The 27,325-nt window shown below is 39.8% G+C and overlaps 1 protein-coding gene and 1 long non-coding RNA gene across 7 annotated transcripts in view; one reads left to right on the plus strand and one right to left on the minus strand.

Moving 5' to 3' along the window:
• The window catches only part of LOC147799636 (uncharacterized), a 73,588-nt gene that overhangs the window by 23,624 nt on the left and 22,639 nt on the right, over positions 1-27,325 (minus strand). For 4 of the 5 annotated variants that reach the window (XM_087134132.1, XM_087134129.1, XM_087134131.1 and 1 more), the window contains one exon: positions 4,058-4,255. The gene's annotated coding sequence lies outside the window, so the exon portion shown is untranslated. Of the gene's footprint in view, positions 1-4,057; positions 4,256-15,344; positions 15,461-27,325 lie in introns of those variants that run through there. The other variant, XM_087134133.1, reaches the window with a different exon arrangement.
• Positions 20,640-25,989, plus strand: LOC147799637 (uncharacterized). Of its 2 annotated transcripts, XR_015424922.1 has the most exons (5): positions 20,640-20,752; positions 21,036-21,147; positions 22,116-22,278; positions 24,877-24,962; positions 25,283-25,989. It is a non-coding gene; the product is annotated as an uncharacterized LOC147799637 (long non-coding RNA). The 2 variants fall into 2 exon arrangements; XR_015424921.1 differs by lacking the exons at positions 20,640-20,752; positions 21,036-21,147; positions 22,116-22,278 and adding an exon at positions 23,668-24,304.

Genomic DNA, 27,325 nt, shown 5'->3' on the forward strand with positions numbered 1-27,325 from the left:
GTTTCATTTCAAGTATGTGCAGCAACACTAAACTCTCTTTCTGCGGGACCTGGGTGACATTTTGGGGGCCCGTCCGGAGCTTAAAAAAATTAATAATAAATTTGGCTAGACTGAGGAAACAGAGAATGCTGCAAATCACAATGAATGAGACATGTTACTGTTATGAGCTCACATGAATTACATTTCTTTAATTCACCAATCTAATTTTATCTCTTTTTGTAAGAGGTGGCCTAAGGTAACGTGCACTGCAGAGGGCTGAGTTGCAGTGCAAGACTGGTCAGAGAGTACCCAATGCATTGTGGGAGAGTATCACACCCAATTCAAACCCCCAATGGTATATGTGTTATCTTCCTGTTGATTATAGTTGGTATCATGATGGAGGGTCAGATCCGAGATTACATTTATTTGGCGAAAGTTGTGGGTTTTCTGCCTCAGAGTTATTACGTTTGTCCAAACTGAGCAAGCAAAATTGTAACAAAGTGCCACAGAAGAATGTGTGGAGAACTTGGAACTTAAGCGCTTAGAACAACAAAGTTTGGAAACACAACTAACGTTGGAAAACGTGAAGAAAGAATTGGCTACATCTCCTGACGGCTCGAAAGACGGCGGTGCACAATCTCAATCCAAAGGCAAAATACAACCTTGCACTCCAAAATTACCAGTATTTAACGAGACACATGACGATTTGGATGCACACCTCTAACGCTTCGAACGGTACACAACCATGCAAGAATGGAACCCCAACTCATGGGCCAAAAATCTGAGTGCTCTCCTGAAAGGCAAAGTACTCAATGTGTATTCTCGGCTAAGTTCAGCCAAATACAAAATACTCCAGGAAGTGTTACTCAAGCATTTCTACCTGAATGAGCATGCCTTTAGAGAGAAATTTCGGTTGGCAAAACCTGAGAAAGACGAAAGTGTGCCACAGTTTGCAGTCCGTCTTGATAACCTACTGATGCGTTGGGTTACTGGCCAAAATACATTTGTACCTAAGACATACAGGTATGACGGTCTGAAAGATTTACTCTTGCGGGAACAGTTCATGAATTGATGCAGTGACCATTTACATGTAGCTCTTTTCCTATAAGAGCATAAACCGGCTAATGTTATGGAAATGGTCCAATTTGTAGAGCAGTATACGGATGCTGATAGCAGCTTTGCTCCTTTTATTAGGAACAGCAAACAGTATGGCCAATATTCAAATACATGTAGGTAGTTCCTATATGTAGATCAGAAGCAGATGCATAGTGCGCTGTTTGCCAAATCATTGAAACCTATCACCAACGGCAACACACCATGAGATGTATCATCCCGTACATGTTTTGTATGTAGCAAACCGGGTCACATAGCGTGTAACTGCTGCAGTAAGTTTAAAGAAATTGAGAAAGTCGCTGTAACGTGGCAGCTTCAGCAATTACTGGCCTTTTTGAGGCTAAATGTGACATGGGGCAAAACACACAGAAAGCCACGAAATCTAGAGAAAGTGGTCCAACTAGTGCAACGGAAACTGTAGCTTATATATACACCTTGACTGATTTCACCTCGCTCAGTGAATGCTGTACGCATGACGGTTACGCCACATTGATGTGCAGATACGGACTCCCCGTAATGAGCAAGACATGTAAAAACTTGGCTTGTTCTACGACCGATTGGGTTAATGACATAAAATGTAAAGTTCTATGCGACAGCAGCTGTAGCTCAGTAGTCATAAACCCTGACCTTGTTCCCGATGGAAAACTCACTGGTGCCGAAAAGTTGTCTATTCTTGTCGATGGAACTGTTTGTGTATCCTCAGTCGCAAGAATCAAATTAAACTCGCCCTATTTCATTGGCTGGACTGACTTGCTTTGCATGAGACAACCAGTGTACTACATCATATTAGGTAACATAACAGGTGTCAGATCACCGAATAATCTTGACCTTCTCTAGCAATGCGGTGTCTCATCAAACACTCAATTTGGAGAGGAGCATTGATACTATGTCATGTGCAGTAATGACGCGTGCACAACGAGCTGTGCAGGATAAACCATAAAGGAAACTTAAGGTACCTGAAAGTATTCCAGTCATCTCGAAATCTGAAATTATGAGCGAACTAGCTAATGATCCCTCATTGGCCCATATACGAGAACTTGCAGAGAAGGGCAATCAGAAACGCAACAAATACAGATCAACTTCCACTTTCTACTGGCTTGACGGTGTGTTGTATAGGAAGTTCGAATCCCCCACTCTCCAATATGGAGACGCGTGTGCTCAACTTGTAGTTCCTATTACATGTAAATACTGAGTCAATGTAATTAAAGTAGCTCCTGAAACCATCCTGGGTGGACACCAAGGAGCACGGAAAACATGTGATAAGGTTATGAGTGAATTCAGGGTGTCAGGCGGATAGCACCCGATATTGTCGTTCCTATGACATATGTCAATGGACGATTCCAAAGGCAAAGTGACCAAGGTACATGTACCACTGGGAGATATGCCTCTTATAGATATGTCATTTAAACGTGTGGCTGTGGACATTACAGGCCCCCTTCACCCCAAATCTGACAGAGGCCATCATTTCATATTGACCCTGATTGATTACGTGGCATCCAGAAGCCGTTGCTCTACCTACCAGTAATATTGAAACTACCAGGGAAGTACATGTACATGTAGATGCCATGATCGATGTATTCACACGAGTCAGCTTCCTAACTGAAATTCTTTCCGATCAGGAATGACAGTTTACATCAGATCTCATGAAAGAAACGAGTAGGCTCTTGTTGATTAAACAGATGACCACTACTCCATTACATCCTTCTTGCAACCGTTTGGTTGAACGCATGAACGGTGTACTTAAACTAATGTTGAAACGGCTTCGCGCAGAAAAGCTGTGCAATTGGGATTGCTATCTTGGATCTCTCCTGTTTGCATATCATGAAACCCCTCACTCAAGCTTGAAATTTGCACCCTTCGATGTACTTTACAGTCGCACAGTCCATAGTCTGATAGCTACATGTATCTTACGCAAACTTTGGACGGGTAAGGTTGAAAGTCCCAAAGTTAAAACTATACACCAACATGTTCTCAATCTCTGCGAGCGTCTAGAAAAGAAGTGTGAAATCACACAGCAGAATTTGCAAACGCTGGTAGATATGAACAAACACTACTAAAAGTCGAGCCCAAAATTTCAATGGCGGTGACCTCGTAATACTACTCCTACACACTGACCAACAACAAACTATTCCTATGGTTATAGGTCCTTTCCCTGTACTAGCCAAAGTCGGAAACGTTGATTACAGTATAGATCTTTGCGACGGTACAGTCAAGACCTTCCATGCCGACATGCCGAAGAGGTATGAGAGAAGGTTAGTTGAGCATGAAACAAAATGAAAAACAAATGAATGAAATATACTTAAACGCCTATGTGCGGGCTTCACTGCAACTGTACAGAAGCCACAAGAGTAGGAACAATGAAGATATGATTATGATGTCATCATTGGAAGCTAAAAAAACAGCAGATGGTATCAAAATAACTGCTAAGACAGCATGCCAAAAAAAGAAGACAAAAAAAAGTTCAGTGTTTGCCCTTTCCTCTTCAGCCAATAGAAAGTGCCATACACACAACTCAAGGTACATGTACATACGAGTACATGTAATTGTACATTGATACTCCAATGTACCCTTTCGCTGCATTTCTCCTTGAAGTACGGTTACAATTTTGAGTTTTCAAGAAAAAACACTGACATTAGATATTGTTATTCTAACATGAAACCTGAAACTAACCAATATGAAATGAAATTTGACATCCACAGTCATACATGTACATGCAAACAGGTATTTAGGGTCAGGATTTGAAAAGTGGTAAATATAAAGTTGAAAAATAGTTGAATATTTTTAAAATTCAAAATACCTTCATTTGGCTTCTCTTTAATCAGATATAAGTACATGTACATGATGTGAATTGGAATGCAGTGAGTATGCAACAAATAAGTATCACTGTGCACACGTATGCATGCATGTATTACAGTGACATAATACTTTCCCGAGACATGACGAAAATGGCCTGATAGAAACTCACCCCTTTACTGCCTTAATAAATTTCCTGCTCCATCAGTCAACCGTTCATCAGTACACCCCGTCAACCTGAATGCTGTCCTTTTGTGACCACCAGATGAGTGACAAAGTGGAATGGCTGGGCGTGGTCTATCTGCCGGCTCCCTCCCAAGACAGCACAATGGTGTCAGTAGACAAGCATAGATGCTTTTTCATTGTAGTCCTGAAAAGCAACAAAAGAAAAACAACTTTAAGCAACTGATTGTGGATGATTTCCACACACATGTACATGTACCCTGTATTCCACCAAAAGGCTATTATACTGGTATCTCCTTACTGCTCCAGAAACCCAACATTTCAGTCAGGAAGTTTATTAAGGGAAAACCCAGTTATTTCCAAATATAAAACTTCATCAAAGTCATCACAATAAAACACCCATTCATGATGAATATACATGTACTACATGTATATACCAAAGAAAGTAAAAATGTTCGTTTGAGTGACTGGGTAGGAATTAGAACATATTTGTTTTCTTCAAGAATGAAGGGCGGAATGCACAGCTGTGGAAAGGGCGGAGGAATGTACACTGGAATTGTTAGTGATGCATGTAGAATACCCATGCGGGGGGCACACAGGGTATACGAGATTCACTTCATGTTGGCAGGGATGTGATTGGAGGACTGTGAAAAAAACTGAAACTGTTAGCGCGAAGCCATTACGGCATTGGGTTTAAAGTTTAGATGCTCTGTGGTGCATTCTAAGCCTCTCTGGGGCATGTTTTAAGCAAATATATTATGCCCCTTATGAAGTTATTTTGTATTGTAATTTTAGCAACTGTGGACAAATCAAACATTATTATTTCTAATTTCATTTTGTTTAAGGATCTCAGTCCACTGAGAAAATGTGAACTTTTCTAAGTTGTTTTGCACATAAGTTCCACTAAAACAAAACAGGAGAAGCCTGCAGCCAACGGATCATGCATGTGTTGCCATCGTTCTCATGTGTGAGTAGTCAAACCATGTGTGTACGGTTTCCACAGCGGTGTGCATACGTACGACACTGGGCTCGATGCGATCTCTGGGTTTCAGATTTTACTCACATATAAGGCATGTAAAATATCAGTTGGGCTAGGGTCTTGGAAAAAGCATATAAACACAGACCCCTTTGATTATATATCTATATTCATTTAAGTAAAACATGTAATTACCTAGCACCAGTTATTAAGGTGTTAACATCCATATTTTGGGCACACAAAATGGCCGGAATTGATGATTCCATGGTCTTTTCACTTGCAAAGTTTACTCTAGAAGGCCTTAAACGATGGCTCTCTAAACAATTGAAATGAAAAGGCCAGTACCTAGCTTCAGTTCTGAAGGAAATCGTAGATTCTTACTGATATAATGCAAACAAAGAGGCACATCTTATGACCTTGAGATCAGTTACAATGTGTCTTTTGGCATACACTGTTTTTTGCAATTTAGTGAACTTGCTCATATCAAGATTTCTCATGTTTCTGTGGTGGTCAAACTTTGTCAAGTCTAGGGTTCTCTCAGGTTTCCATACCACAAACCTTGAGTGTTCCTTCTACATGTAGTTCAACATAGTCCCGACATAATATTTAAATCGTGTATTTTCTGTGTAAAGTGGCCCCAGCAGTTGTTCATGGTCATAGTCATAAATTAACCACATCCTCATCAATATTAATCTGCTACAATGGGTTCTAGTCCATTAGTTCATACCAGACATAAACATATTCTTGTACGCTATGCTTACGTGACATACTTCGCCGTGGCATACGTGACAATCTGCCTCTCTCTAGCAGGAGTTTGTTCTGTCAGAAAGTAAGTGCGCTTTTGTCCTAAACGTTTTGCAACTTTTATCATTCATTTATTGTTATGCACAGCTATGGCCTATTCGTATTGACACATTTGTTGTAGTATGTGTGGGCCAAGTGTGGGCTCCAAGTCAGTTCAAAAATTCGTCATTTGGACTGATTTTACTTGCCGCATTGTCGTGAAAGTTTTGTGGAAAGTTTGGCAACTTGACTTGTACACATGCATGAAGCATAACGACTGTTTCATGTTTGGACTCAATGACTATTACATACTGAATTGTTTCATTGTCTGGAAATTACACAGCTGAACCCTGTAGAGAGAGCAGGTTGCACCAGGCCCTTTTATCCTTTAGCCTATCCTTTAATTATCCTTTTATCCTTTAATTATCCCTTTGCCCATTGGCTCTGCCATATCTTATGACTTACCTTTTATTCTTGCAATTATCACACTCACACTATAAGCTTTTTTTCATTACTGGTCAATCAATCCATATCACTGTCAACTCCATTTATTACTATTCGCAATTGTGTAAATTTTCTCAATCTCAATAATCGGACAGTCCTAAATTTCTCAACTTGATTTAAACTTGATAACAAGCCACACTCGTATTCAAGTATAAGGGTAGTTATTTTTGAGGCCTTAGCCCTGTTTGTAACAGATATTAAGAGTTTTGGCTTGCACTGCCTCCAATCCTAGTGAGCAACTGCTGCTGCCCAAGCGGAAGTGCCAGACAGATTGTTTAAAAGGCACGGAGTTGGAGTCAGAGTTGGTGAAGGACGGGTATGTTGAGGATCCTTTGGAAGATTTGTTATCGATCTCTAAAGCTGTTGGTTTGTAAGGGTAGTTCTTTTGCACGAGGGAAGAGCTGTCTGGGGTGTAGCTATATTGCATGAAGCAGACCTATGTTTCTCATCCTTAAATCAGGGTGAGTTTTTCGTAGCTGGTGAGTGGCGGTGCCACTCAATGCAAAGACAAGGAAGTAATCTGTTAATGTATTCTCAAAGTACCAGTATACATGTATTATGGTTTTAATTTCAAAACCTGTTATTCTTATGCATGCTACAGATGGCAACTGGACATATCAATTTCACACCAAAAAATAGACTGACATGCCATGATAAAAAGTCACTTCTTTTTGAGAAAGTTTGCTGGAAATGAAATGGAACAGGCTCTCTGACCTTCAGTTTACACACGTGTACATGTAGATGTTTAAATTTCACTACCAGAGCTCATCTGCATGTTTTCTTTAAAGGCCTGAACAATGCAACAGACCAGGACAAAAAAACATTGTCCAAACAGTGTGTGTTCCCTGCTTTCATATATTACATAGATACTGTAAGCAGGTCAGAACTGAATTTGAATCAGGAGGGTCACTGAGCTTGTCACAGTTGGCCAGCAGACCACTACTTTTTCAAGAAGTGAAATCCATGAATGCTACAAAGCAGGGTTGGCTACTTATTTGATTCAAATAATAATAAAAATTTTAAACACCCTTTTTGAAACTTAAATCATATTATTTTTTTTACTTACAAATTTTGGTATGCCTCAACATTTTCAGAAATACTACATGTACCACACCCCCTGAAAATCCCATCAACAAGGAGTTTTCAGGTTTCTATACCAATTACCTGATAACAATAATTCAGTACTCAGAAATTTTCAGAAAACAATTCTCAAAAATTAGTAATGATATGCACCTTTGACAAAAAACACTGCTGCATATGATGTCACCCTGAAGGAAATTGCCGTTATGTACTTTACAATTAAATTTTCTCAGGGAAAGTGCTATTAGTACAAGTCACAGCATGGAAAATCCCCAGCAGTAAGTTCAAATTTTCTGGGAATCCCAGTATCAACAATGACAGTACCCGGTATCTTAGTACACTACTTTTAAAGACAACCCATGTCAGGCAGAAACAAAAATAATCCCATTGGGTGCCACTTTGAAAAAACAGCATCAAAAAACAGTGAGAGATGTACATTGTTAAACCTTTTGACGTGAGTTACAGGGACTGGTGAAGTGAATCCTTCTGGGAGATGACATATGGTCTCGCCATGATCAGACATAACCACTGGATACTCTAGAGTGCATGACAAATGTTTAATCTGTCACCCAGTGACAACCCTTCCTCACCCAGTGACAACCCTTCCTCTCCTTTTGATCCTTTTGGCAAGATATCTGAAAATCATGTGGTATTAATAATATTGATATTCCCATTTTCTAGGCCCATTTAGGACTAAACAAAGCTCAAAATGGAAGATGAAATGGAATCAGAGACCTGATGGGACCAACCAATATCCCCTAATTACCCTCTGAATTACAATGATCAACACTAGACAGATTGATCAGTCAAGCTCAGTATGAATCACAATCTCAAATTAAAAGCCGTAAATGACAAAAACACATCATACAGTGATATCTACATGGACTCAGACCTCCACAAAACTCCCAACCTACCTGTACATATACATGTATGTCACTTTACCTGGAGCCAAAATACCAAGAGGTAACCTACATGTACCTGTACACTAGTCATCATCAATTTCCCTGATGTCAAACTTCCCTGATGTCAAACTTGCTAAAGTTAATCCGATCAGAAATAGCCAAAGGTCTGAAAAGCCTTATTGGTAATTTTGTGAGAAGCATGTCCAAGAATGACCACAGGGGTATTACCGCTAGATGTCATACTCCGGCCCAGGCAAGAAATCTAAAAGCCATGTGGCAACATGACCAATGGGCCTCAACTGCCAAATTTGCTAAATCAAAAACCCAAAGCAAGGCAGTTGTCACTGGAATCCCAATGGAATACCAGAAGCCTGCCAGAAACTGAGAGTTCAGAGGTTAAACCCCTGTTGGGCAGAACATACAGTCAACTAGTAAAAAGTCTTTGTCTGCCTAATCTTCGGTGTACCCACCCTAAGGTACGAAGCACATTCCAACTGGGATATGAAAACTTTTGAGTTAGCCCATCATTTCACCTGTAATATGAAACTTCAACTGCCAACAACTTGGTCATATTGCCAGTAACTGATGCAGTCCAACGAGGTGTGTCTGATGTGGAAGATTCCATTTGTATGAGAAATGTTGACAAAAAGATCAGGTTAAAGGCTGCAACTGTGGGGAACAACACTTAAAGTGCATTGGCTCACTGTGGGTGCAAAACTATCTAACAGGAAAGAGGAATACAAAACATCAGAGTATCATACAACGTATATGCTTGATATAATCCCAAACCACAACACCTGCCAAACAACAAAAGGATGCCACTACTCAAACTGAAGACAGGACAGCTGCGCAAATAGACCCCAGACACCAGTGCCTCTGTAGTGAGCTAAACATCTTAGAACTACTCACTTCACCAGAGTAATGCAAATCTGAGATACTATCAATGATACATGACCAGAGAACAGCTGCAGAAATCTGTAACTGATCACCTTCAAACTAGACCTGAGGTATCTAGACTACATAAAAAACATAGAATAGCATCGCAGTCTCTAACTGGTGCAAGGAAAACCGAAAATGCCGAAATCACACCAAATGAAGATGGGAACACAAGCAACTACATACATGTACATGTAGTATACCTAGCAAAATGCAAGTCATTCCCCTAAGGCAATCCAAACACATCATCATGAATATTTACCTAATTATCACAGGTTGAATTATTTTACAATGGAATGCACAATCTCTCATAGCCCACTACAAAGAATTTAACAAAGCTATAGATCCATTCTTGGACCACTAAACCAGATATTATTTACATCCAAGAAATGTGGCGAAAAGATGATAAAAAAATGGTTGTCATGTCTATTGACATGATAGAAACAATACTAACAAGTGGTGGTGGGTGTGCTTTCATGACAAAGTACCCGGTATGGTGTTGCTGTCAAGTACAAACAGGTTCCAACACTTCTGTGAAATTCCAAATCAGATCATTGAATGTACATGTACCAGCAAGCCTTACATTGTTGGTCGTGATTTCAACTGTCTTAACCTCCTGTGTGGCAACTCTAAACTTGACCACAACGGATAAATTATTGATGACATCAATAACAATCTGGTTTGTATCAATACTGGAGAAGGCACCAGGGTTAGCACATCACACAGTTCCCGCACTCCAGCTTCCCCTTGCATAGCCTCCAACAAGAAATTGGATTGTGCTGCACGACACATGTGGAAAAGATCACTGCCTAACCACTAAACACTTGTTGGCATCCGTCAGTCTCGGAAGACAATGGAGCTGCACCTGAGGCTACGTTCAGACACTGTGTTAGTGAAAACGGTAAAAGTTAAAATGGTCATTCACTACAGATGGCGGTCGTAAAATTAAAACTCACCGAGCCTTTGGAACCATTTTAGTTTGGCAGCTTTAACCCAAAATGGTTTATCTCCTTTTCTCGGGGTCATGAAAAACTTCCACTCATTTGAATTAATCCCACTTAAGTTTGTTTACATACACACATGGCCGGCGTGTGCTTGAAGCAGGTTTGGACTGGTCGATGATATACTTACTGTAAAAACATGCTGATTGTCACCCGGGTACGAGCGTTTGTGTTTGCAACATGGTTCTCTATCGGGAGACACTTGTTCATATATCATTGCGATGCAACAAATGACGGTTGCCCTAGAAAAATGCTCATCAGCAGTCTACAGCCTTACAGACATACATGTATTACCAGTCTCAGGCATCCTTAGATGGGCAATACAACAAAATGTGTCGCTTTTTCCCGTTTACAGCGGCAGTTCTAGTTAATACAACACGGAGAGGCGGGCAAGAGTGACCGCTTTTTTCTATGTTGTCATGGCAGTTTTGTAAGATGATAGCATTGCACGGGTCGTTCAGCATTCGGTTACATTGTATGCCTCATTGTTTATAACAAAAGCGAACCAAAGAAAAGCTGTTACGTAACTCTAGGTCAATGCGCTGGCTAATACTGGATGCATTTCAGCAAAAACCATTTTGGTTCAATGCTAAACCCTCCCTCTGATGTGGATTAAATCCCCATTTTTAACTCTGAAATAAAACTGATGGTGGTGTAACTTGGAAAGCATCCAGACATCATTTCAATGCAAACGTTACACCAAATCGGGTGTACTGTAACCACTATTTTAAGTGAATTTAAAATGTCTGAATGTAGCCTGAGTTGGTCAATTAGTGGTTGACTTGAAGCACATGCTGTGGCTGAACTGGCCAATCCTCAAAAGGCAGGCTCTATTGCAAATTCTACAAGTGAAGCCTGTGCCTGGGTTCATAGGAGCTAAAGCACTGCTGGTGTCTGTGTCTCCTCTTGTTCTTCCACCTGGCCTCCCTCTGTTGCTCGCCAGCCAGGGTTACTGCTTTGAGAGCCTGCTTCCAGCTGGTCACTCTCTGTTGCTCGCCAGCCAGGGTTACTGCTCTGACTGCCTGTTTCCAGCTGGTCTCTCTCTGTTGCTCGCCAGCCAGGGTTACTGCTCTGACTGCCTGCTTCCAGCTGGTCACTCTCTGTTGCTCGCCAGCCAGGGTTACTGCTTTGACAGCCTGCTTCCAGCTGGTCACTCTCTGTTGCTCGCCAGCCAGGGTTACTGCTCTGACTGCCTGCTTCCAGCTGGTCACTCTCTGTTGCTCACCAGCCAGGGTTACTGCTCTGACAGTCTGCTTCCAGCTGGTCTCTCTCTGTTGCTCGCCAGTCAGGGTTACTGCTCTGACAGCCTGCTTCCAGCTGGTCTCTCTCTCTGTTGCTCGCCAGCCAGGGTTACTGCTCTGACATCCTGCTTCCATCTGGTTTCTCTCTTTTTCTCTTTCTTGTTAGGCACACAGTCCTGCCCGGGTGATATCAAGTTTCCTTCTCAGACTGAGATTCAGAAAGCATTGAGTCTGCATTCTTGACAGGAGTATTACATACAGGTCCACACCTCGCTGCTGTAAAGAAGAGTGCTATGAATGCAGGCCCAGAACACCTGCATCTTGGTATTGGTGGTAAGCATGGAGTGGTCCCAAACCCTCTTGGTAGGCGGGCCATAGCTGTTTATGATCTGCCTGCACAGGAGCTCAGCTCAGCGTCTAGAGCGAGGTTGCTCAAAATGGATGAACTAAGGTTCAGGTACATACAGATGAAATTGTCTATGACCCCTCACGTGTTGTAACCAATTTAGGTGTTGGGAATGGAGTTGACATCTTGCCCCATGATGTTGGTATTTTATAGACTGATCAGAAGACCAAACTCCTTGCAAGCATGCGCAACAAAAGTCACTGTAGTCCCTCTTGTATGTGTGTGCTACTAATGTTCCATCATCTGCAGAGAGCTGTTTTCAGGGAAGTACTGCCTCCAGTTTGGTCTTTGCTCTCAGGTGGGCAAGGTTGAAAAAGCCGCCGTCACTTCTGGTGTGAATACACACGTACAGTGTACATGTAGTTCCCATCCTCTGACTAGGTGAAAGCAAAGATGGCAAACAGGCTGACTTCACTCTTGATTGGAACCATCATACTGGACAGTGCCTTTCATGTTCAAATGGAAAGACACAACTAGGCTTTGAAAAACCTTAGAATATCAATTAATAAACTACAATTTATAAAAAAGTACATGTATGTGCCACTGCTATGAAAACTACTAAAGCTGCTAAACAATAAGAATTGCAAAGATTTTGCGATAATATAATCCAAAGATTAACACAAAAGTTATCAGAAACAAGATCAAATGGATTGATCCTATCCAAACAAGGGGTAGTATCCAGTTTAACACTACAATGGCAATGATATCATTTCTAGTACAGTGTACTTATGAAGATAAGAACAAGGCACTGGTCAACAACTTTGCCAAAATTAGTAGAACTGAAAATTACAGTCCCTCTTCCATCAATACTTACATGTAACCAGACACTGAAAACAATCTAAATGATAACAATGATACTTTAATGTAATTAATGAACCATTCAATCAACATCAATGGCACTGACTGTAATATACATGTACTATTTCAGTTAAACTCTGTCTTAATAGACTAATTCACTAATAAACTCTTATTTATGTACGCATGCATATAAAAGGCAAGTGGAAGCAACAAGCTTGAGCAGCCCATTGAAAATGTACAAGGGCACAAATTTCAACATCATCCTTTTCACAGCTTCTGCACTTGTTTTTACTTCTGCCTACAGGAAACCCTCTAAAACCATTATGGCTATTACTTTCTGGTGTGAGCGAGAATTTTGGAGAACAACATAAAACTTGAAAAATGTTGTTCATTCAAAAAGCATGAGGTCTGTTCTGTGTGCATGAGCTGTGAAACCAAGAAGTGTGATATGTTTGGGTGCCATCCAGCATTCTCAGTTGATCACCTACAGGTACATGCACATATCTAAAAAAATATCTAAACCCTGTCTAAAGGTACTGTAGCCTGCAATTTAACCTGCGATTCTGCATAGTACAAGTGATGCATAGCACCCTGAAGTACAAAACTATTTTATATAATTGGACTTGGTCATAAAGGAGCCCTAGTTCTTTTGACATCGATCATGCACTAGGGGAGAAGCGAAACTTGTTTTTTGTTATTTAGAATAAAACCCTTTCAGACCAAAAGTAAAAGGTATAATGATTTTGGGGGTTTTCTAAAGACAAGAGTGAAAAAAGGTACAGAAGCTGAGAGAAACGACATTGAAATTTGGGCCCTGTACATTATCAATGGGCCACACAAGGTTGTCGCTTCCACTTGCCATTTTCCATCTACATGCGCATAGTCTGCACACAAATTAGAATTTACTAGTGAACTGGTGTATCAAACCTACATGTATTCTTGAGTACGAATGTGAAGTTTTCATTCAGATTCTACTATCACATGTACATGAATGACACACACACTGGACAGCATTCATTATCAAGCTCTTAAACTCTAAACTGGTGCTCTCCAGTGCACTTCCTGATTTCATCTCCAACTTCAATGTGATAACACTCCACTAACCCTTTACCACTGATTCTTAATGATTTGTATTTAACCACTGAAGCCATATAGTACAGATCAAAACAACTGCCCTAAATACTACTTAATAAGGAGACAAACCACACAGATGCAGTCTTCACATTTCCCAACTTCACCTTAAATGGGCCGTGGGAGGGGGCAGAATCTGTCCCCTCCAATTTGTTTTCCTTTCAGTATATTGGTCAAGTTAATTTTTTAAGAGCTGAGCCCCTGAAGAGATTTCAGAGTAACTCTCTGTGGTCATTTTGACATGAATATTGTGAAAATGGTATATGTATGTATGTTTTTCTTGCACAGCGCAGATTTTTTTCTGCGACGGATCAGCCAACAATGTATACTTTTTCCATTGTGGTACTCAATGTATGCAGGCTGGTACTGGTACCCATAGCTGGTATGGTACGCATGAAGCCTTGAACTTCATATGACCAGAACAACAAAAGCATATAATGAGTTCAAACTTTGCATTTGTAATGATAAGGAGTGTCTTTACATGCCAGGTAGGTTTTTCCAAAATCGAGCAAGGCACTGCTGACTTCTTGGGTAGGAAATCCCTTTCCCCCTTCCTCTTCACTGTGACATGGGCCAAAATAACCCTGCTCTTTTAGGGTTAAGTATTCTAAGATTTCTAGATAAAACAGTGATACCAGTACATCTACATGTACATAAACTTTTTATGTTCAAAGCTGAGTTATTTGCCATCCTCCATTCCTCCAGGCCCTACATGTACAATGGATGAAAAATGTCAAACTTCTTCATTGCTGTGTTTTTAGTGATTGTCTCACCATACAAGCTACATGTACATGTATTTCTAATCCCATACCTCAGAATAAAATTGTTTGTGACATCCAGCTACATGTATCTTCATTAACATTCAACATCAGGGTAACACTGTGGCCATTGCAGTAATCCGGATGATGAAAAAGCTGGCAAAATAGCTAAGTCAGGCACCAAAAAAGCAAATGTCAGCCACCATATCCCCTTCTCTGACACCAAAATCAAACAAAGTCTTCAATCCGACCTCATACACATGTCGATGAATGGAAAAAAATCCACTCCCAGTTTGACCCATACTATATTTGATCATTCTTTCACCCTCACCAACGTGGCCTGTAGGCTAGGGGGCTCAGGGGTTTCAAACAAACCTCCTCGCTCGCTTTTGAGTTCCGTTCATCAATATTTCTTTTTATAGAGATATATTTTTAATATACCATAATTTTCGGAATATATGCTGCTTATACGTTGATTTTCACGCTGAAAATGCCCATGCAGCTCATACGCCAACATTTGAAGAATGAAATCACTCACTAAACACCATGTCATACATGTACCTGCGCAGCCTATCCCGGGCCACTGCCGCGCGGCAAGTCATGCATGCAAATCGGCGCAGCACTCCGGGCGCCCCCCTTATTTTTGTGACTGAGACAAAGGGAAAATAAACTTTCAGGATTCATTAATGAAACTCAAGTACTTTTCATTAATGAGCTGTAATGAAAATCCTACACTGTCAAAGAACGGAAATAAATGTACCAATTTTTGGATGCATACATTGTAACTCTTCTCTTAATCAATTAGTGATGTCGTCTTGAAAGGTTGATGGCAAAGAGATGAATAAGTAGGAACAGGCTGGATGTTAATTTGTTAACAGCTGTCTTGGTAGAAAATGGCAAATTACGGTGGATTCAATTATCTACTGAAAAAAAAATCATTTACCAAGATTTTGTAGTCTAATTCTTTCTGAATACATCACCTGTATGGACTACAATTGGATTTTGATGCATTGTATTATCTCCTGCCTGTCAGTGTTTGTTCGTGTGTGTCATTGCCAAAAACGTTTTCATGTCTTGTATTGTCCTATGTTGTTTTATGTATGTCTGTCAATAGGTTAGGCTACATCACTGATGATTGTAACAAACCACAAGAATTCAAAAAGATGTTGTTCTGTGAGGGATGTCTCAATTGGCTCCATATTGAGTGTGTTTCAAAGGTTGGAATATGTGGTCAGCCGCTGGATGCAGTCACTGGATGTGTCTGCAACGCAGCCTCAAAGAAGAGCTGTCATGGTTAGACTTGGTTTTAGGTAGGAATTTCTGCATGTAGATCCATGGGCATCACAAGAACTTTCTCTGGGAAACCGCCCTTTTTTCAAGGAAAAAGGGGGCAGCGATCACCTTGCCCCCCTCTGCGACGCAAATGCCTAGACTTGATTTTGTCGATGTCGAAATGATTTAAAGCAAATTCAGGGGGATGCATCTGCACTGACTGAACTCTGTTTTCGAGCTCAATGCAGAAACTGATTTTGTTAGTTCTTCTGTTCAAAAGAAGTTTACAAAAAACTAATTGTTAAAATGTTGTGACATTAAAAATGACATGCGACTTAATTTTCATCTAAACAGATGTTACCATACTGGAAGATCCTTCAAAGATGCTTCTGTTATTTCATAGGCTAATTCCTTAGTCACCCCCGGTGTCATTTAACTACTAATTAATTGCCTCTGTCACTAATACAAATAATTCAATAGTGTACTTTAACATTAAGACTTACATGTGTTTATAAAATGAAATCAATTTTAAATTACAGTTACATGTACATGTATCAAGTAAAAAAGTTTGCTTATTTCTTTTCACAAAAAAATTGGGATGTGTTTGGTTCAAAATTTGCCAAGTATGTATCTTGAATTGTGAACGTTAGATTCCTTGTCATACATTATCTGTTGGAATCCTCCAATGACCAACACTAATTGACAAGGAGCTCCATAGGAGAGTTCCAATGAAAGACATAAATGAAGTTAATATCACACAAGCAGTTTTATTACTTCCTGAGTCTCTTAGGGCCTATCTTTATGGCTCCCCAGTTTAACCACTTTACATCTCTACCCCGTCTCCTTTACCCTATCATTCACTGCCTCTCCTTTTCACCTACCTACCCAAAAAGTGAAATGTTTTACAAAGTACAACTCAAAAGTTACCTGTTGCATTGGCCCTGTGACCCCCTGCCAGCCTGCTCCGATACATGGTTATTTTTATACCTTTTTAGCGCCGCCATGCACTGGACATGTATACACACAAAACAACTGCCCTAAAATTTAATGACGAAATAAAATAATGATTTCTTCTGTAAGCATTCATCCTAGATATTGTCATTTTTGATGATTTTTCAAGTTGCAGTAGTTTGAACTCGATGTACTTTAAATCAACTTCCAGGTAGTCCCATACATGCCAAAAATTGAGTTACATGTACATGTACATGTACCATATCATAGTTTTTATATTACACAACATGTATTACCTCCCGCCTGACATGCTACATGTATGCCATAGAGAACATTTTACGGATGTTTTGGTCAATAAATAAAGAAAAAACACTTGTGGCATTTATTTCAGACAATTTGTAATTTTGGATAATTATAAAGAACTGTATGTTTGAACTACTTTTACTCAACCTCCGGGTTGACCCACACACGCGCAGAAATCGAGAGAAGAGTTGGTTTATTGCTAACTCCGGCCTGGCGTATTATTCCATTTAGGATGATTTACTGATGTTTTACGAAGCTAGAAGGAAATTTCCCCTTTTTTTCCTTCATGGTTTTTGGGGGGTTCTTAGCCCTCCTCAAAATTGGTAAAGTCACTGACTTCGGTGGATGTTGGTGCCAATTTTATTCAGGGACCTCAAAATTGACCTCAGTTTATAAGTCACTGTATTATTATTAACAACGCTTCGGAGAATGTGCTAAAAGGAAATGCCTGACCCCTTCCTTTGTTGGGAGAAGCACTAGATTATTAAGGGCCAAATTAAGAAAAGCCATTTGGTACTCACCAATTTCTGTCGTTTGACATAAATAGTTGTTAGTGGTTTTTGAAAATGCTTAATAGTTGACTGATATTCCAGCAAGCCAGTGCAGGCCCAAGTCAGGCCGCACTTAATGGAAATTGCTGTCCAAGCACAGCGTTTGATATTGATGACTTAGGATGGTTGGCCCAAAAGATATTGTATACTGGACTGGATCCTCGTGAATTTGTTCATGAGAATTGGGGAATTTTGTATTCTGTAATTTGTAATTACTGTTTGAATTTGCTATCGAAGGCTTTTTACTGCACAGGTACATTCCAAAAATGATTTACCACTCCATCTGCTTTGAGTGGAAACAAATGCTGATAATTGCTTTTTCGTATATTTTGCTGATAGCTTTATACATTTTGCTGATATGAGTTGCTCCGCGTCACCAGCTTCCGGCGAGAACAATCTCTGTAAGACCAAGCCGTACCTCTAGAAGCCCATTTCTGAACCAGCGCGCGAAGCTATTTCGAAAACTGAAGTTGTCCGCCAGGCTATTTTATTTGAGTATCTAGTTATTATAATTTGAATGACAACACCTCATTTGTAATTCAAATTTGTTTACCAACACATCCAATTTGGAAATAGCATCCAATTTGAACTAGAATCAGTTCATTTTAATGACATGAATGATGGACATCACAACAGTAACGATGAAAAGAGGCAAACTCAACGCATGCTTTTACATTTCTCGTACGAACCTACTGTGAATGAACGCGCCTCCATCCATCGGGGGGCAGCCACTCACCTCCATCAAATGGGGGCATACTCAATGCATGCATTTAAATTTCTTGTACAACCCAACTGTGAATGAACGCGCCTCCATCCATCGGGGGTGAAGCAGCTACTCGCCTCTATCAAACGGGGGCATACTCAACGCACACTTAATGTTTTACAATATTCTTGTACAACCCAATTGTGAATGAACACGCCTCCATCCATCGGGGGCGAGGCAGCCACTCGCCTCTATCCAACGGGGGCGGGTCATGCACTAGCTTTAAATTTCATCTAAATGGCTCATGTACAATTTGATCTCACAGTGTCAGTATAGTTGATACAATCAACACAGACACAGTTTAAAGGAGGCTGCGACTCACAAGGTCCCCATGTTACCCACAGTCTCAATTTTTCCGTATCAGTATGTTTGCCAGTCCCTATGTTCTCTGATCATTGTGTCTCCTTATTTTTTTCTCCAGTCGAGCTGGAACAAGATCCAGGGAACTTGAAATAGACCCCCCCCGGGAAACTGCAAATAGGAAGCCTATATTTTTGGCCTAAACTTAACTAAAGTGACTATGGCGTGCCATGGTACTCTAAATAAAATTTAGGAGGTTGTGGGTGAAAACGTGATGAAATAAAAAAAAGAATAAATGACTCGGTTATTATTTCACGTTGGTACACAATGTAGGCATACAAAAATTACTATGTTTACACTTGTAACCCCAAGTCTGGGTTAATGGGGTTATCAGATAAATGTAGTTTTTGTGGAATAATATTTTTGGACATTTTTGCATTCCGTGAATGCACGCAGGAGCGGTGAAAATTAAAGGTTTATGAGTCCGTCTAGGAAAGATTACTGGAGATATTTGATGTTTAACATCAGCCATTAGACTTAAATTTCAGTCTGTATAAATGTAGTGCATCTGTAGTAAATGAGATCAGCTCTTTGAATCACTTTACAGTAAAATGTTTGCGTAAATTCCTCACCAAGCAAATGCATAGAGCGGATCAACCTTGACACCGGCATGAGGCGGTGCATTACGAGACGCTGTTCCACCTTTCATTGTGTTGAGAACATGGGTTGATCACTAGCGTTGGTAACATTTTGCACAAGATATGATATTGGCATTTATGTTACAAACAACACAAGGATACAAGATGGTTTCTCAGCTTTGAAGCCTTAGCATCCCGGCCAGCCGGGCCGACCTAACTTCCATGTATATCTGTTGTCAGCAAAACGTTTTCTCACTTTTGCGTTTGCAGTAAATTCTTCATGGTTTTGAATACACTACTCAAAAGAATTAGAGGAACAAGAGAACAGAATGTTTTTGTCATGGTCTATGTGGGCTACTGTTTCGGAACAAGAGGTATTAAAGTTATGTGAAAATCATTCAGGTGTTGTCAATTGGTTCTCAAACAATACTCAACAATGTTGGTGCTATCATGCATGTCATTCTGTTCTCTTGTTCCTTAAATTCTTTTGAGTAGTGTATTATGTATTCAGTTGAGCTTCACTGTACTGTAAATTACCCCCACCATACAAATGACTAGGGTGGAAAAACAGGGAAAACTTATGTGGGAGCATATTCTTGTTCCAGTTTTGATTCTCTCAGACAATTCCGTTATGATTGAAAAAGTGGTCAAATTGAGCCCATTTTCTGTATATGTTTGAGACAGCCGAGGGCAGGAAAACAATTGAGCATACATGTATAAGAAGTTATGTTGTTTTCAAATACACAAGAAATATTACATCTTGACAATCCAAATTGCGCTGTATATTGGTCATGAATTATTGCGGAATTTCATGCAAGTGGTCACACTATGACAAGTACCTACATGTACATGTGCATGTACAGGTACATGTATATGTACAGTACATGTGCTTATACATAGACATATGTACGTATGTACAGGGCGTCAAAGTGAAGCTACCTGTACAGTGTACATTTAGTTACTGTACATATGTTGAACACTCACACATAAGTTCACTACCACCTGACCACACTTTCCTGCCTGCAGCCAGGCCAGCTGTAACCACACAGTGCATATTGCAGACAAACCACAATGCCGTAAATCAGACCCAAAAGTGGACACACATGGCCATGTACTGATTATATCCATAATCATTATTATTATAAGCCATTATATCGTGGGTCGTTTACCACTAGAGAGGCCATATAAACTAGGTGGGGTGGTCTTGAATACGAACCCGGGAAACCCGGGGTTCGCAAAAGCCACATTAGACTGGGCTCGGTCCAGTAATAAGTGTACAATCATGTACTGTATATGGTACCAAAGCTCTGCGCGCTAAGTTTTGCCATACTCGGCCCGGCATGGTGGGTCATGGTGGTACACTATACAGTAGGCCTCTGATGCAGTGCATGTAAGTAACTACATGTACATGTAAGACTTAATTTACACAGATGATTAAAATTCATTCTGGGGACATCATGATGGATTATTGGTCAACTACCTGACTACAGGGTGTTGTGGCAGAAGCATGCTGCCGAGTGCCAACGCAAATTTGTTTCTTTCATGTGGTGTATTTTTGTCATGTGATGTAACAACCATCGACTTCATGGTGAATATTTGTGAGAGCTGTCAATTACTCTACTTGGCAATTGCATTACAAGGAGGCTGCTTTTTCTTCTTTTTTGATTATACAGAATTTTGTCATTTAAGATTGTACTTGTCCAGACCATGGAGGAGGAACCTCATTTTCAGTGAGACTGTGTCATTGATGCAAACTGTGTTAGCCTACCACATGTATTAAGCATGGTAAGCAAAGTGCTAAGTCGTGTCAATTTGCTGCTATGACGCCTCTTTTTCAAATATGGGAATTGATCTGTTGTACAAGAAATCAATCCGCCCCAAGTGGAAACAAAAGATGGCGTGCTTTTCCATGGCCTTGCAGGCCCTCCGCCGTGTCAGCGCACAGGTTTATGTGTGCTTGGCGTGAAGCGTGCTGAGCTAGACGCGCAATGCATTTATATTGGAATTTATAGTATTCGCGCTCGAGCCAGGCCCACGCGTGAGTTCATTTAGAAAACCGGGCCCAAGCTGTCTCTCCTTAAGCGTTGAGGGTGCACTTCTGCACGAGGGGGATACCAAAGTCAGAAGAGGAGTAGGCCATACTTGTGGCAAAATAACTTTGACTAGTGACTTGTAAGTCATTCAAATAAACAAAAGAAAACAGATTTCCAAATACGAAGTTCACTTTTTTTGGTCAATTTTTGCTCTAGGACAGATTTAAAAAGGAGCCAAATTTATTTTGGGGGGACATGCTCCTTTCGCGAAAGCAAGCCATGGCACTTGGTAGAAACTCGTCCCAAAAGTAAGATGGTTTTTCCCAAAAATAATGCTGAATCTGAGTTCATATGGCATAGATGTCTGTGATAGGATCCAAGTAAGCATACAACGGCCAGGTTTCTCATTCTCTTCCGGTGTTGAGGTTCTGGTTTTAAGGTCACTTTGCACTGTGACCCCAAGAATCCTGAGCGTGTTCACAAATTCCAGGGCATGATCATTGAGAATTACATCTACATGTATGAAAGGGGGTTACAAGTTTGGCATAAACGTACACGTAACTTCCATTGCGTAGCATTTTGCTGAGGATCATTTCAGTAGATTTGAAAATGTATTTGTATTAAATACAACAACCATCACAAAATTCGCTCTGCATTCCACAATCGTCAAGTCATCCACATACACGACATACTTAAATGTATATGCATTAATTCCAACAGGTGGCTTTGCATCATTGATCATGGAGAGGAATACAGCTGGTCTCAACATTGTACCTTGGGGAACCCAAGCATGAACAGATGAATATTTGTCACAGTTGGTCCCAGAGATAAAATGGTTGGGATTGGGTTTTGAAAGTGTTTGTCTACTTGCTCTGCACCCATGGTGAGTGGGGCATCGACGAAGAATAGAGGGTACATTTACATGTAGGTTATGGAGCGGGAACTTAAATTTCCTATTGATACATGTTAGTCACAAGTATTCACAACTGTACACAAGGTGCTCATTGGATGTGTCAAAGTCTTGTTGGGGACTGTAATTCAGTCCTTCTGAACACGTTATCCTTTTGAACACATACACAATTAATATTGCTGTCGGAGATTCTGCAGCGAAAGATATACTGTTTCTTCTTCAATGTAATACTCATGACTGATCACTTCTTTCAGTTAAGAATTAAAAGCCAATTAGTACGCCAATCATGAACTGTTAACATCATCCTGAAAAATTGCACAATCTGATTCTTGAGGAACTTGCTGAAAAATGTTCATGTCATCAGCAAACACAAAACACTTGTTCAAAATGCACTGACAAGGTAAATCGTTAACAAGAAGAGAATGCCAAATACAGAACCTTGGGTGCACCTGAGGGAACTGGGTGCCAACTAGAACAATGACCATCAACCACCACTCAGTGTCTCCTGTCGGATTCACGTGATTAGCTATGAGGTAATTTTAGCAAAGATTGATGTATATTGTAAATAGTAATGTAATGGACCTTTACTGCCATCCGAGTGGTTTATTATTACTTGTGGGCTTTCTCCCGGGAATAACACCAATCCGTCATTTGGTAGCGTGGCAACAGTGCTCATCCCGTATAAAGACGAGTGTAAATGTACATGCCAATACTACGACACTCTTTTCAGTAAGAGAGAGACACAGGACACGTCTGTTTTGTTTCAAGTCCAAACCAGTTCTCCTGGTTTATTAAATTCAACACAATCTCTTAACTAGGAAACTTATCCCAAGTAATGCTTAAACCCCGCCCCATAAAAGCGATTGGATAACTCGGCTAGTACACTTACCCCTGGTTAACTGAAAGTTAGCTGAACTAACAGACATCCCAGGCGCTTCGCAAAGACTATTTATAACCATTCTACAGTGATAAAATGAGCAAGTGATGAGTGCTTACACTTGGGTCATCACATTAAGTTTGTAAAATAAGAGTTTATGATTAAGCTGGTCAAAAGCCTTTGAGACGACTGTGTAAATCATGTCCAGCTGTTCACCCTGATCAACGGCATGGTAGGCATCCTGTAACAAGGCAGTCAAACTGCTCAGCAATCACAGGCTGTACATGGTGCGCAAGTCTGCTGCACAGAATCTTCTCACAGAATTCAGAAACCAGAGGAATCAAAGACACTGGCCTTTAACCACTTCATGCCAGGGCATTTTTCAATGTTGATGATGCTGGGCCGGCATGACTATCATTTTTTCCGTTTTCAAAATCCTTCAAAAATTTATCATTTCATTTAACGGTTGTTTATAGCCACACAAAGTAATCTTACTCTAAGTTGGCAGGTGACCTTCATTGACGCCCGACTATTTAAGCCAGGCCTGCAGCCTTTTAAACAGAGCCCAGATTGTGCGGTCTTGTATAACTGTCTATTGTTCACGAACATAGCTCAGTGCCCTGCTGACTTCTTTTCAATAGGGGCCAGATTAGCAAGCAGCGGTGCTGTGTGGCTCATTGGTGCTGTGTGGCTCATTGGTGCGGTGGTGGAGCATTTTTGTCCCCGGTGGTAATCTGCTCACTCTCAATGCCCCAAACCCTGGAATACCCTTTCAAAACAGGGCTGGATTATCACCACTTTTGAGAGTGAAAAATGTCGGTAATGCCCAGCAGCCTGGTCTTTTGTTCAGAGTATGGTCTTTTGTCACAGGGCCCTGTTCCCTTTGTCCGAGTTCGGAGACCCCGGCCACACATATAAACCATATGTCTCTGATTCCGGAGTCCCCGGCAGGAAGTGATTCATTAAAAATGTTCTTCCAGACTTGTGTATTATCACAATGTTTGCAGTAGCCTGGATTATGGGAGCTTCACAACCTTCTAGCATTTAATACCAACAGACTGAGAAATTGGTCATGTGCATAAAGCAACAACAAAAACTGTAGCAGCATATAAGGGTTTAAGGGTTTGTACAAATTTTAAGATTTATTTCTTTGAAAAAACTTCATTTAAGACAAAAATAAGTTATACAGAACATGGTGTATAGTAGAATACAGGCATGTAGTTCATGATCTGGAACTGCTACATGTTACAATTTCAAACTTTCATCAAAATACAGTAAATTACCGGTAGTATATTCAAATGCCTAAATATTGAATGCTTGTATTATGAGTATGTGCATCTAGGCCCCTGTGTACCAAAAGGCAAAAGGTACATGTATGGCCAATATATACATGTACATGGACACAGATGCACTACCTTATTCTTTTTTTCTTTGAGTGCGAGCATGACATCGAATCTTAAAGCAAAGCTGACACTCAGTAAAGCTAGAACAAAGAGGCTTAAGCCTTTTTAAAATAAGCCTGTTTTGAAATAAATATACTTAACGTGCCAAGACCAAGGCTCCGTCCCATAAAACTCTAGAATGGGCTCTTATACTCCTGTTTCCATAATTTTCAGTTTTTCAGAGTATAAGATATCAATCAGTGTACTCAGCATTTGTTTTACAAGGATGTTGCTTTATCTTTAATATACCAGAATTCCTGTTTTCAAGATTCTATTTGTCCAGACACCGGAGGAGGAAACTCATCATGGAAGAATGCATATGGACAGCCAATTCAGTGGTAAGTTTAGGATTTTTTTATCTTCATTAATGAACTTTGTTGACAAGGGGGGCTAACTTTACTGTTGAAAAGTTCAGTGATGACGAACCAAGTGGTTTTTAAAGTAGAGTTAATTTTCTTCCATTAGACCCATGAAAAGCTTAAAATAGTGTAATTTTGCCTCACAATAGCCACTAAAATGCTCAATACTGGTGTCGTGTACAGAGTCCACATGTTTATCCCTTTCTTTTAATTACTGGAGAGAAGGCCTGTGTTGGAAGTTGCAGTAACATTCATTTGCTAAAGTTCTTAATTTTTCATGTTTATTTTAAATCTTGCAGAGGATACTTCATCAAGCATAAAGGCCATGCATGGCGTCAGTTCCTGTAAAGAATATCTGTTGTCCTGCGGAAAACACTGCATTTGCAGAGAATTTGTCTTCAACATTTGTGGAGCAATACTATTTAAGTTTCAGTTTTTGTTTTGATCCACCCTGTTTATACAAACTTAAGTGCTGTCAAATTGTCGTTTCCTTGCATGACTGGGTCACATGTATTTAACAAATACTTGGAAATGCAGGTATTTATCACCTTTTCACTTGTAAGAAAATATTGTGTCTTGTTATTTCCTACATGTATGCAAACGGTTTTTCAATGGAATGTAAGAAAAGTGTGTAAGTCAATTTTGCTAATTTTCTGAATGTGTGATATTAAATACTTAGTTATTTCTCAATCACTTCTTTGACCATATAAAAAATAAATTGAACTGTAACATTCTTTCCTATCAGTAAACTTAGTGGGAGTCTGCACTTTCAACCTTAATTTTAAAGTGTATTTGGGAAAGTTTCCATAAGCATTAATATGTTGGCTTTTGTGTTTGGACTTGTCTCTATAAAAATTATTTAAAGAGGTTAGAGTTTTGTTTGCCATATGTTTAAATATACAACCAATTGTCCAAACCCTAAAGGCGAACTCTCCTCTCAGTACTTTAGACAACTTGATTGCATTGTTTGTTTCTTGAGAGTGAAATTGAAAATAAAATGTGTCAGAAACCATATCTGTATGTACCTCTTGATCTGTTTTGTGAGTCTGTCTGCAAAATCTTAACAGTTTCTTTTCAGTGTCGTTTTTTGGGTTTATCATAATTTTCTTTTGTCTTTCGTGCGTGAAGTTTCTGAGCAGTGTTAATATTATCTACGTCACGTTTATCTTTTGATGACTGATACCAGTCTACTTTTGCCATTGTCCTCATAAAGTGGTGAATACGGGTTTTGTCCCCTGAATGCATTTGCACAGGACCCCATAGAGTATGTTTTGGATGCATGAAAAAGAGGTCTGAAACAAGCAAATATATTTACGGGGAAACAAGTTTGAGGGGTGTTTTTCTTACATCATGAAAATCTATAAAGTTCTGTTGTTTATACTCCAAAAAATGATTGATCTGGCATGTCCTCATAAGGCTTATACTGCATGCCAGCAGTGTGGATTGTCCCCACAGCTGTGCCAATGCTGGTATGGGTGTACTTGTAGTTGAACTTACATGTTGTTTGCAATAAATGTGTATGTACTCAAAAGATAAATCATCTGAGATGTTTATATTCAGAGGGAAAAATAGTTGCGACAAACGTTACACAATAGTGGACAGGCATTTGCAATTCCTAAAATCAAATCTTAGGTTTGTCGTCTGATTGAAAAAACAAACAAATACATGTATGATGCAAACTACTGGTATTATTGTAAGAACTTTTCTCAGGAAAACTATATTTTGATATACATGTACATGTATACATTTTGAGGATATATCACGATACAGTATATGAAGTTATCTGCTCAAAGAATTGCACAATCAGCCTGTTTCATGTTTGTAGCTCTGTGGACAGACACAGTGACGTTGGTTATTCCTTAATTACGTGTAGCTCTCCTGAAATTCGTACAGGTTTAACTTAAAGTAATAAAAGGCCATAGATTTTGAAATATTTCTCCAATGTTATACAGGTACTTGTTTTACCCATGTTTTAACAGATGAATTGCTTTTCTCCATGAGAGTGGTACCGGTGTTTTAAATAACCTGAAAAACATGAGTTGACATAGTTACAGTACAAGTACACATGTCCCACTGGAACCCATGAAATACATGTACAGTACATGTAAGCTGGGTATTTTCATCAAAATCCTATTAAAGTGTGTAAACTATATCTTTACAGTTACAAATTTATAATACTGTATTAGTATAATTATTGAAGTTCATTTCTTAATTCTCAAGGCTTTTAAAGAAAGAGGTGATTCTGCTTATATGCAAATGTGTCTTTTAGTGTAGACAGACCCTCTTAAAAATCGGTTTTCAATGTTCCTCTTGTTCAACCAACTGTTTAACAAAAGTGTCCA

Source organism: Acanthaster planci, linkage group LG03, assembly GCF_054643075.1.
Source record: "Acanthaster planci isolate LZ-2023a linkage group LG03, COTS_SCS, whole genome shotgun sequence".
NCBI lineage: Eukaryota > Metazoa > Echinodermata > Asteroidea > Valvatida > Acanthasteridae > Acanthaster > Acanthaster planci.